The 12,496-nt window shown below is 38.8% G+C and overlaps 1 long non-coding RNA gene across 1 annotated transcript; it reads left to right on the forward strand.

The window, feature by feature from the left end:
• The first annotated feature begins 576 nt into the window (after positions 1 to 576).
• LOC136886479 (uncharacterized) lies at positions 577 to 11,810 on the forward strand. Its single transcript, XR_010861806.2, has 2 exons — positions 577 to 692; positions 10,337 to 11,810. It is a non-coding gene; the product is annotated as an uncharacterized lncRNA (long non-coding RNA).
• Positions 11,811 to 12,496: the final 686 nt, after the last annotated feature.

The raw sequence follows: 12,496 nt of genomic DNA on the forward strand, positions 1-12,496 counted from the left end.
GGCCCCATCTGACTATCATCTCTTCGCATCAATGGAGCACGCGCTCGCAGAGCAGCACTTGAGCAATTTCGAGGAAAATGGAAAATGGCTCGACGAATGGTTTCCCGCAAAAGACAAGCAGAAGACAGAAGGCGATGCCCAATATTTTTAATAAACAAAAAATGAATTTTCCTTGAAAATTACGTGTTTTTCTGTACCACAAATCTAGGCATAAACTTATGCATACACCTGGTAGTTTATTCGCAGAGACCGAACTACGAACAGAGGTTGCTATTTGTGACTGGTGATTAATTTCAGGGACTTGGGACATCATTGGTCATTAGTACTGTAACTTGAGCACAAAGGGAACGGTCTTTAACCTCTGCTCTTGTAATGTCTTCAACAGGGTGTGTAACTCTTATTATTCGTCTCTAACATTGAAATAGATGAGTCAGTACTTAGCAAAACCTCCGTTGCAGAGAACTGAGTTGGTTTCACGGTTGGTAATACTGACAAAGCTCTTATCATTTTCATCCTGTTTACTGCCGCGTATTTTTAATGCAATTTGATTTATATGGCCTTACTTAGTATTGTTTAAGGTGGTATAGAGTAAGCAACTGCGCTGTGTTGTAATAAGATTCTCCTTGAAGGATAAGGAAGAGTACATTCGTTGGGAGATGGCTGCTGTGTTACTACTAGCGTTTCTCTTTGCTGTAAGTCAAGTATCTGAAGTACATTATGTGTAAGGAGATAGAGAAGTTGTGCTTGTATTATTTGTCTTCAGGGTGTGGTGGTGGTGCTCAAGTCATTATTGCAGGGACGGCTTTGATGCTACCCTATCCTGTGCTAGATTTTTCATTTCTCAATAACTACTACAATTCCTGTGTGTCTTAAAATTAAATTCTTTCTCTTCTTTTGATCAAATTTCGCCAAATATTTCTCCTCTCTCCTATTCGATTCTGTATTTGTTTATTCGTGATTCCATCTACCCATCAAGCTTCAGCATTCCTCTATAACACCACATTTCAGAAGCTTACAGTATATTATCTATCTTTCTCAGTTTGCTATTGTCCAGATTCACTTAAACACAATGCTCACAATCCAGACGAAAGTCTTCAAAATCATCAGTGTTCGGAGAGAGTAAATTTCCTTCCTTAAGAAAGCTCTTCCTTGCTTCTCCTAGTCTGTATTCTATGTCCTCCTTACTTCTGCCATCATTAGTTATTCTAATACCCAAGTACCGTATTTACGCGAATAATCCCCGCACCCTAACTTTAGGAAGGCTGGTTTTGAAAACAAATGTCAACATTGACTCAAATAAAACAGGCACCCCAATTTCCTGCCTCAATTTTGTTTTTAATATGCGGGTATTATTCATCTATTTACCTTAAGACTTTATTTCGTTATATAATATTTCCTGAATCACCAGACTTCGTTCGACTGCACTCCATTACTTTTGTTTTGGTTTTATTTAATTTATTTTTGTGCTCCTTCTCCAAGTCTCTGTCCATACCTTTCAGCAATTTCTCCAGACCTTCTGCATACTCAGATAAAATTGCAATATCATCGGCAAATCTCAGGGTTTTGATTTCCTCTCCTTGTTTTGTGATTCCCTTCCCAAATTCATCTTTGATTTCCCTTGCCGTCTGTTGTATGTAAATATTGAAGAGGAGAGGGAGACAAAAATAAACTGATATTGAAGTGATAACCTCTTATAATTGGATCTGCTGTTAGGGAAGGATATCATCAAAATAACATTCTTAATCTTATTCTACTTCTTGGCACTTTTACGAATATAATGTGGATTTGATCTGGTCCAATTCTACTGCTGGATGTATTTACCGACGCTAGTTCTATGTGGAGGGATGGATTAATTCTTACGTATTATTTTGATGGTAGGGAGTGAGATGTGTTGTGTGCACGTGAAGGAAAGCGTATTAAAACAGACGCAAACACCCAGTTCCCGAGCCAAACGTCACCTCAAATGACCTCACCACTTAGCCTTTATCTCCTCATTACGAATACCTTCCCGACCTCCTTCCTACCTGTTTGACCCAGCGATGATTCTCGCTACTTTCATGTCTGTTACTTTTAACTTATGAATAAGGTATCCTGAACCCACACAGTTTTCGCTCCCGTAAAGCAAAGTTGGTCTGAAAACAGACCGATGTAAAGATAATTTCGTCCGGGAGCTGACTTCCTTCTTACAGAATACTGCTGATCGCAACTGCGAAATCACTGCCTTAGCTTTACAACACCTTGATTCAATCTCACTTACTATATTATCATCCTGGAAGAACACACAACCTAAATACTTGAAATGATCTTAATATTCTAATTCCCTTAGGCTTTAGTCATAGAAAAGCTAATTTTCATACCATACCAGGCTTTCGGCACAATTTGCCATTGAGACCAAGGCCAAACTGCTTACAAAATTTCCACCTAACTGAATCGCTCCCTGCCACTTTATACCTTTCAGCAGATGATCCATGTAAACTACGAACAGCAAAGGTGAATGATTACAGCCTTGTCTAACTCTTGTAAGTACCTTGAACGAAGAACTCATTCCATCTTCAATTTTAACTGTAGCACAATTGTAAAACAAAACAATCAAACCGGTAGGCTGCTACTATTGTAAAGGCCGCAGGGTTTTGTGTGTTTCCTAGACTTAAATATTAGAAATAAGAGACAAATATTATGTGGATAAAATGAAATATTTATTTTCTGTTATTAAATTTTTTATTCTATACAACTGACCACGATGTATTCACAACAACGCCATCTTGTGACAGAGTATGCTTGTGACGTTACATATTTAGCACAAATTTTGTCTTACTTTGAAAACTACGTTTCATATTTTCAATGGTTTTGTGTCGGACTCGTTGGCTGAACGGTCAGCGTACTGGCCTTCGGTTCAGAGGGTCCCGGGTTCGATTCCCGGCCGGGTTGGGGATTTTAACCTTAATTGGCTAATTCCTACGGCACGGGGGCTGGGTGTATGTGTTGTCTTCATCATCATTTCATCCTCATCACGACGCGCAGGTCGCCTACGGGAGTCAAATAGAAAGACGTGCACCTGGCGAGCCGAACCCGTCCTGGGATAGAACATTTCATTTCAATGGTTTTGCGCAACAGGTAGCTCCCTCTTTTAACTGTCAATTGAGACATTTTTATTTATTTTATTTTTAAAAATGCTATTTGTTCGGCTCGTCGACCCATGTGGATCTTTCGCCACTACTGGCACCGTATTATATGAATCTGCGTGTTATTGGAATGGCGGTAGTGTGGAATGTTGTGTGTGAGGAAAGGAAGATTAAGGACGTCACAAATACCCAGTCCCCAGGCCAGGGATATTAATCATTACAATTAAAAACCCCTGACGCGGCCGGGAATCGAACCCGGGGCCGCCGGTGCCAAGCGGACGCGTCGCCCCCTTCACCGCGGTGCCGGACAATTGAGTCAAACATAATCGTAAGATATTTGCGTTCTACCCAAACACTAAAAGCATCTTAAAATTTTTCTTCCCATGAACCAGTTGTCGAGGAATCTTATTCTACGTTAAAAACCTTTCTTTTTGTCCTTAGTGCAGAGAAACTTGAACATATTTGATATTCAACAGTTCTCCATTAGAATGTAGCGAATCTGACAAATTATTTCCAGTCTAAAATATTAAACTGAAATGTATCATCGACATTTGGCATTATTTTGAAGATTCAACAGTGTTTCATCATTTATTTATTTATTTATTTATTTATTTATTTATTTATTTATTTATTTATTTATGACACATGTCTGTAACAGAGTTGCACTCTAATTACAACAGACACTACAAAATAAAGTACAATAATACACATTGAAAAACAGAAAAATATCACGAAAAATTAACAACACATTTTGAAAAATTATAATAAACAAATTTAGAGGGAAAAATGACAAAAACAACAACAGGTTATATACAGATCAGGATTAGATACTGCTGCAATTGCTGACTCCTGTTTATATAAGTAGGAAGAGCTAAAACTGTATGTACAAGCACACACATATGTGAACAGGTCAGGTGCATGATTAAGAGTGTAAAAATATCTCCGAGTTTATAGACAATTAAATTACATTTGGGTTATTGACAAGGAGACAGTGTAATGAATTCTATTTTCTTTTTATAAGATACTGTTTGTTAAGATTGTTTAAGTATATTCACTAAGGAAAATCAGTAGACATTTTTTGAAGTCTGTTAGGGACATTGAGAGATCTATGTCATGGTTTCTGAATAAGTCATTAAACGTATTACACATCCTTACTAATGGAGAATTTTTATGAATTAATACGTTGGATAAGGGATTGTAAAAGTACGTCCGGTTACGCAAGTTAGATTTGCTTACATTAAAATTTATTCTGGCTAGTATATCACCACTATCTATAACGCCATTTATAATTTTGTTTAGAAACAGTTGTTGGTATAATTCTCGGCGAGCGCTTAATGAATTATTTCTTCCAAAATATTGGACTCGGTTTATTAAAAACTATCACTATTGATATTTTTGTCCTATAACATCATAACTTACAGAGATGCAGTGGACTTGATCGTAGTACTGAGATTTATACTAAAATTTTGCTAGTAGCTGTACGTAGCACCGACACAGATGCGTCTTATGGCGACGATTGGGATAGGAAAGGCCTAGGAGTTGGAAGGAGGCGGCCGTTGTCATAATTAAGGTACAGCCCCAGCATTTGCCTGGTCTGAAAATGGGAAACCACGGAAAACCATCTTCAGGGCTGCTGACAATGGGATTTGAATCCACTATCTCCTGGATGCAAGCCCACAGCCTCTAACCACACGGCCAACTCGCTCGGTATACTAAAATTTATGAATACCACCATTGATACATTTATCTGAGGAAACTACGAGGGGCGTACTATATTGATTTACACTTTATTTCTTGTACGTCCGGGTATGGTTCCCATTTCACTTTTGTAGGTGGTGACGTGTAACCAGTGTCTTATTCCACCGTCTGGTAGCAGCACACGCACAGGGGCCAAGAAATGCACTCGTCATAGCAATTTCATAATAACACTATCAGCGTAAGAGCAGACAACATGGAAAGCAGTCGTCAGGGACAGCGCTATACGACTTGGTTCCTGTGCAAAGAAAGCGTGACCATGGCAGAAATTCATCGGCGCTTGATGGCAGTCTATGGAGAACATGCGCCCTCACGGAAAAAAAGTTTACAACTGGGTGGAAGATTGGAAAACAGGGCACATGGTAATGGAGCCATGTCACAACACCAGTCACAAGCCTAGTCATGAAGTCGGCTGGATCTTGATCATGGCGTTGCAAAAGTTCTCTGCACACGTCCACACACCTCTGCAGACAAGAGTCTAGGCACCCGCATGGATGACACCTTCCCCAGCTCTAAGTGGCCGTGCACGGTCCGCTGCAGGGTGTTTCGGCTAATTTCCGTGGCTGCCTGCATTTCCGTAAATACGATGGATTTGTTCCCTTGGATGGCCTGTTTTACCCGGGCAATGTTGGCTGGTGTAGACACTGTCACATTCCTTCCAGAACCGGTTCCCTTGTCCACCGATGTGTGCCCTGTTTTCCAACCTACCACCCAGTTGTAAACTGTTTTCCGTGACGGCGCATTTTCTCCACAGACTGCCACCAAGCGCCGATGAATTTCTGCAGTGGTCACGCCTTCTTTCCACAGGAACCAAGTCGCATAGAGCGCTGTCCCTGTCGGTTGCTTTCCATTTTGTCTGCTCCTACGCTGACAGTGTTGTTATGACGAGTGAATTCGTTGGCTCCTGTGCGTGTGCTGCTACCTAACGGCGGAACAAGACACTGGTTACACGTCACCAACTTCAAAAGTGAAATGTGAACCATACCCGGACGTACAAAAAATAATATAAAACGATATAGTACGCTCTTCCTACTTCCTTCAAAATTTATCTTTCAACGGGACATTTTTACTGGTAGAGCAGCCACGATGCACCGATAGATGGGGTTATGGTTACAAAATGATGACAGAACACAATGGAGGTGCTTGTGCGTGTGTGATCCACGCATTTAAGTCTGTCTTTATAAAGACAGTGGTACAAGAGAATTACCGTATTTACGCGAATAATACCCGCATATTTTTTTAAAAAATTGAGGCACGAAATTGGGGTGCGGGTTTTATTTGAGTTAATGTTGGCATTTTTTTTCAAAACCAGCCTTCCTAAAGTTAGGGTGCGGGGATTATTTGCGTAAATACGGTATGTTGATATTCAGATCGCAGTACACTACAAAATCTTACATCAAAATACAGAACAAGAAAAATATGATCAAGGTGAATAGTATTACGGTGAATGGTATGTTCAGATTACAATCTAAAATCCAACTTTCGATGCTTCTTAGAAAATAGATCCAACAGATCTGTTGGTTTTGCAATTAATTCTCTGAATATTCAACCCTTAAATGCGCAATTTATTATTCTTTTAAATATGTGTTTTTTCATTTCAAAAATAATATGTTATCAGAAATATTTAAAAAATACTTGTCAAATTCATATGCATCAGTCAAAATGTTAAGAGTTTTCAATGTTTTACGTACCGGCATATGCAAAACTGTTCGATTACCGCCACACTTCAGTGTTAGGGATGTGCTTGATCATGAATTCTCTGAGTTAAACAACATTTCGTTCCTTTTAGTTTAAAAGTGTAAAGTTTGCACTTCACTCCAGCTGATTAGCAAGAAAAATCGTAAAATGAAAGACTTCATTTTTAATACACTAGCGAACCATAGAGATTTCGTCTGCAAGTAAATGCACACTTCTAAATCATAAATCAGATATGAGAAGCAAATAAATTATCCTTTGCATATAACCAATGCTGTGCATTTCAGAGCTAAAAGAGCCAACCCAGTGAGTCGAGGTGTTCGAACTTCAAGTAACCCCTCCTTGGCTAAGCCCCTGGCTGGTACAGCAGTGCTACCACACGTTGCAGCATCAAATTTTCGTTTATATCGAAGGGAAAAGACGCTCACAATAGTTAAGTCACAGAGCACACAGATATTCGATATCGCAAGTAAATTATGTCTCCAAGTTTCGGAGGTTTATGACTTGAGGAAGTACAAAATAGGCAATAAAATGGGTGGTAAAAACTAGGTCAGTACGACCTAGAAATGGTAAAAACAACGTAGGCATTTAACTTATTTAATTAATTAATTTATGTATTTGTGTCTTTAAAAGTAGGGAAGTTTTACGGGTCTTGGCCTTCTCTTACAGTTAGCCACATACAATTCTTAGACTTTTACAGCATTAATTTAAAATATCATGATAATAAATCACAGTTAACAAGATATGACGACTATATAACACAAGGAGTAACAATAGTACAATTAAATAAGATTACTATTAATGAAAAGAAAGATTTTTTGTTGCTATTTTGCTTTACGTCGCACCGACACAGATAGGTCTTATGGCGACGATGGGATAGGGAAGGCCTAGGAGTGGGAAGGAAGCGGCCGTGGCCTTAATTAAGGTACAGTCCCGGCATTTGCCTGGTGTGAAAATGGGAAACCACGGAAAACCATCTTCAGGGCTTCCGACAGAGGGATTCGAACCCACTATCTCGCGGATGCTAGCTCACAGCTGCGCGACTCTAACGGCACGGTCAATTCACCCGGTGAAAATAAAGTAAAGGATAAATAGAGAGTAGAGAATAAAAGAAAGTAAAGAATAAATGGAGAGTAGAGAATAAAAGAAAGGGAGAGAGTAGAGAATAAAAGAAAGTAAAGGATAAATAGAGAGTAGAGAATAAAAGAAAGTAAAGGATAAATAGAGAGTAGAGAATAAAAGAAAGTAAAGGATAAATAGAGAGTAGAGAATAAAAGAAAGTAAAGGATAAATAGGGAGTAGAGAATAAGAGAAAAATGTCATGATACAGGACTGGCTGCATAAGGAATGGCATTACTAGCATCACTCACACCTCGGTCACTTTCATGTTGTCAAAGCCAAGGAGACAAGTCAATGAAAGTAAGAAAATTGCTCCAGTCCATACCAGAAGATATAACATTAGGTCTCACCACTAAAGGAATAATAATAATAATAATAATAATAATAATAATAATAATAATAATAATAATATAGTTTATGATGTGGATCTGGCATATGTTGACGACTTGGTTTTAATGACAGATTGTGCCGAAAGCCTGCAGTCTAATATCTTGGAACTTGAAAATAGGTGCAATTAGTTTGGTATGAAAATTAACCTTTTGAAGACAAAATTGATGTCAGTAAGTAAGAAGTCTAAAAGAACTGAATGTCAGATTGGTGATACAAAGCTGGAACAAGTCGGTAATTTTAAGTGTTTGGGTTGTGTGTTCTCCAGGATGGTAATATTTGAAGAGTGAGATTGAATCAAGGTGCAGTAAAGCTAATGCAGTGAGCTCGCAGTTGCGATCAACAGTATTCTGTAAGAAGGAAGTCAGCTCCCGGACGAAACTGTCTTTACATCGGTCTGTTTTTATACCAACTTTGCTTTACGGGAGCGAAAGCTGGGTGGACTCAGGATATCTTATTCATAAGTTAGAACAAATACAGTAGAGACAATACACGACACTTAACGGATTTCGCCTTGCTAAAATGGGAGACAATTCGACGGTGGCGCTCCTAGTGACTTGACCTGAACAAATCGCGCTAAATTCAAATATCAATGGAAATGTATATACGGAAATGGATAAATAAATTACGTCTAGAAAGACAGTGGTATTGAGATATTAACTTCGAAGTTGCTAAAGCAATTCTGGATAAATGAATGAAGAATTATTTAAAAGGTTATTATTCAAAGACTGAAATTAGACATATAAACAAGGTGCGAAATGGACTGCAGTGAAATGGCTTGATCTTTCATTTATGCATTACTTTTTTAGCTTTAGCATTCCTGACTGAACTCTTACGGTTGGATTTGTCTTTTTTCTCATTTAAAAACATTGTATCATCACATTAAGACTTGTCAATAAAAATACCGGCACATTCCTTATACATATGATGCAATGAATTAACATTTAATAGCTGGACAATTTTCCTCTTAACATGAAGCCTACTAACAGAAAGAAAATCTATAAAATCCCGGCTTTAATCTGAGAAGAGGGATAAAAGAAAGAAAAGTTTGAAAATGTTGTCGATAGTGATGCTTTGAGGAATATTTACGTACAATTAGAGTAAAAATGTAACATACCCTTGGCTGTATGATCGAGGATTTTTAAAGTCGCTGGCCTGGAAATGATCTGAACAGATCTTATAATTCTTATACAAGCGTAACGTCCCTTCTTTCTTGTACACTTTATCCAAATCGCTTCTGTGACATTTCAAAACCCACAGATCACACCTACAACAACACATCGGTATTGAAGGTTAACTGCTGCACTATACAATAAAATATGCGTATTATATTTTAAGCCCGTTAAAACATGGGTCGAGCAGGTCAGAAGATTATGAAGTACTATAAAAATCTCTGCCACTGGAAGAATATATATGCAAATACAATATTACTTACATGTTCTTCTCACGAGGGAACCTGAAGAACGAGCGCGCATTTTTCTCTACTTCGTAATTACTGCAGCCAAACACAGCACATACCTTTCCCCTCGTGTTGAGAGGAGATATCAAGGAATGACACACGCTACTATTTAATTATGTCAACTCACTGAAAACGCATAAATAACACCAAAAACTTCACACAAAAATACACGTGCTCTTATGACAGAATCAGTACCGTTCAGGTCTATCCGCTAGAGTGAGCTCCAATAGCTGTCCCTTGATATCTCGCTCAGTGTCGTGTATTGTCTCTACTGTATTTGGTTAGAAGTAACAGACATGAAGGTAGCGAGAATGATCGCTGGTACAATAATGTGGGAACAACGGCAGGAGGGTACTCGAAATGAGGAGATAAAGGCTGTGTTAGGAATGAACTCGATGGATGAAGCTGTTCGCCTAAACCGGCTTCGGGAGTGGAGTCATGTGAGGCGAATGGAGGAGGACAGCTTACCTAGGAGAATAATGCACTCTTATGGAGGGTAAGAGAAGTAGAGGGAGACAAACATTGCGACGGTTAGACTCAGTTTATAACCGCTTAAAGTTAAGAGGTATAGTACTAAATGAGGCCACAACACTAGTTGCAAATAGAGGATTGTGGTGACGTTTAGTAAATTCACAGAGGCTTGAACACTGAACGCTGATAGGCCTAACGGTCTATAATGATGTATGTACTGTATAATAATAATAATAATAATAATAATAATAATAATATTAATAATAATAATAATAATAATAATAATAATAATAATAATAATAATATTGTTATCCTCTGTCTATTTCAGGTTGCGACGTGTAACTTACAGCCTGGACCGCTGAGCACAGAAATAGATGTCTGTAAAGGAAGAGATTACTTTTGCTTGAACGAAACAGTTTTCCAGCAGTGCGTGCTTTCCAACAACACACTCATTGTCTACGGCAATCCTGAGTTCTGCCCAGATGGCTTCGTCTGTGATATGTCCGATAAACAATTGCTTTGTTCATGGCTGGAGCCTTTCAGATGTACCTCTACTGGATACTTCAGAGATCCTCCAGGATGTAAGAGATATCACGTCTGTCAGGTGTACAGCAATAAAGTGATAGATACTCTAAAGACATGTCCAGGACAGCTCGAGTTCAGCACTGCCAAGAAGTTGTGTGTGGACCCCAGCATCTCAGACTGTAGCCAGTGGATAATATAATATTTCACGAACGTAAAGAGGGGGGGGGGGGCGGGGGGGCCATGGAAGCGCAACAATTATCATAATTTTTCAGTTTAGATTTCACAAATCTTTAACATAGTTCGCTTTCTTGAATTCAGAAATACAGGATGATCCAAAAGTTCCTTAACAATTTACGAGGCAATACTTCACGGAATACTTGGAGGTAGACAGGTAAGAATTGACACACAAGATTGGCATGACATGGGGTTTTATTGACACTAAAATAAAGTGCACAAAATGACCAACAGATGGCGCTGGACAGCAACACGTTAGTGATGCCTCATGAGACCCGTGTGCGGTATAAAAGGAGCTGTTGTGAGAGGGCGAGTAATACGTATATTCTAGCCCGGAGAGCAATCCTGCCATGATATGTGCATAAGCATTAGGGGCCAGGCACTTAGAACTCCTAAATGTTATGTTACTCCTGTTACACTACAGAAGAGAGGGCTAGCCGATGCTTCCTAATAAACAAATTAGTTTGAATTCTAACATATTACTGCATAAACATCCGGAATCAAGCAATTAAGACGCTCGGATGAAAATTATGAAACTCCCGTCTTAATAAATGCAGTTGCACGCTCATTGCATAATAATCTATTACGATACACTTGTAAGTCTTCATTGTAGATGCTAGAGTTACTAACTTTCAGAAGAAGAATTACGAGTGCATCCTTCGTTAAAATTGTATCTGCAGCTGTAAATGTTTCAATTGTTAAATTTGGTTTGTAACCATTTGTATCCCTGTTGTTGAACTAACGGAGGTTGGTGGTTAATATTATGCACGCACATTGTCCTTGCTGCCGTTGTTAAAGGGTGAACAAAGTTAAGCAGTTTCTCAGAAATGAGCCTGCAAAATGGGTCTCAAAATATGCCCTCAATATCGCTTAGCAATCAAAGTTAACAAGCTGCGAGACAAAAGGAATAAACATTATTGTAAGGATATTTGGGTTGAAATAGTGGTTTTAAGGAAGAAATTGATTTTTCAAAATGTTCGCTCAAAAGAAAATTGTACAATTCTTATCTACAAATAAATAATATTAATTCTCCCTTCTCCTAAGTCCTTAACATTTTTATGTCGGGATCCAGTATTATTTTCCTTTCTATCTTTCGTTAGTGGCCTTTCTAGGAATTGCGTTCGCAGTTCCGGACGTCAGACAATAAACGACAATTTTCATGTTTTTATCGTGTGCGACTTGTTTTGGTTGTACCTTGTTATGGATACATTTTTGTATATGTATTTTTCGCAGCAATGAAGATGAGCAAAGTGATACTATCGTATGTGCAAGGAGAAACCAGCAATAAACTATGGTAACGGTTCAGCCTTACGCCGTCTGCCGTTCTCCTTATCGTATTGGCCCGTACGATAGTTTACCATGGTCGGGAGTGTGGATTCGAAATGACTTAAAGGTAGCAAAATATGCGCCTCATCAACTTCCTTCTGCTCTGCTGTAAAGTACGTGAAATGTCACGATAGCTTACCTCTGACGGCCAGAATTAGCCCCTGTAACATTCGGCAACTTGTGGGACTTACTGTTGTTGCGTGTAGTCGATTCGTGCATCGCAATGAAATCTCCTACATCAGACCCATCACCCATTCTACAGCAGAGTATGTATCGGAAGCATCCAGCACATACGTATGGACATACAGGATTGCATCTCAGTATTCGACTTAAGGGGGAGGTGGTACACCCTATCTTCACAATGTTGAATTTGCCAAATTAATGTTCCTAATACTCAAGAACG

The sequence above is a fragment of the Anabrus simplex genome, chromosome X (genome assembly GCF_040414725.1).
Source record: "Anabrus simplex isolate iqAnaSimp1 chromosome X, ASM4041472v1, whole genome shotgun sequence".
Lineage (NCBI taxonomy): Eukaryota > Metazoa > Arthropoda > Insecta > Orthoptera > Tettigoniidae > Anabrus > Anabrus simplex.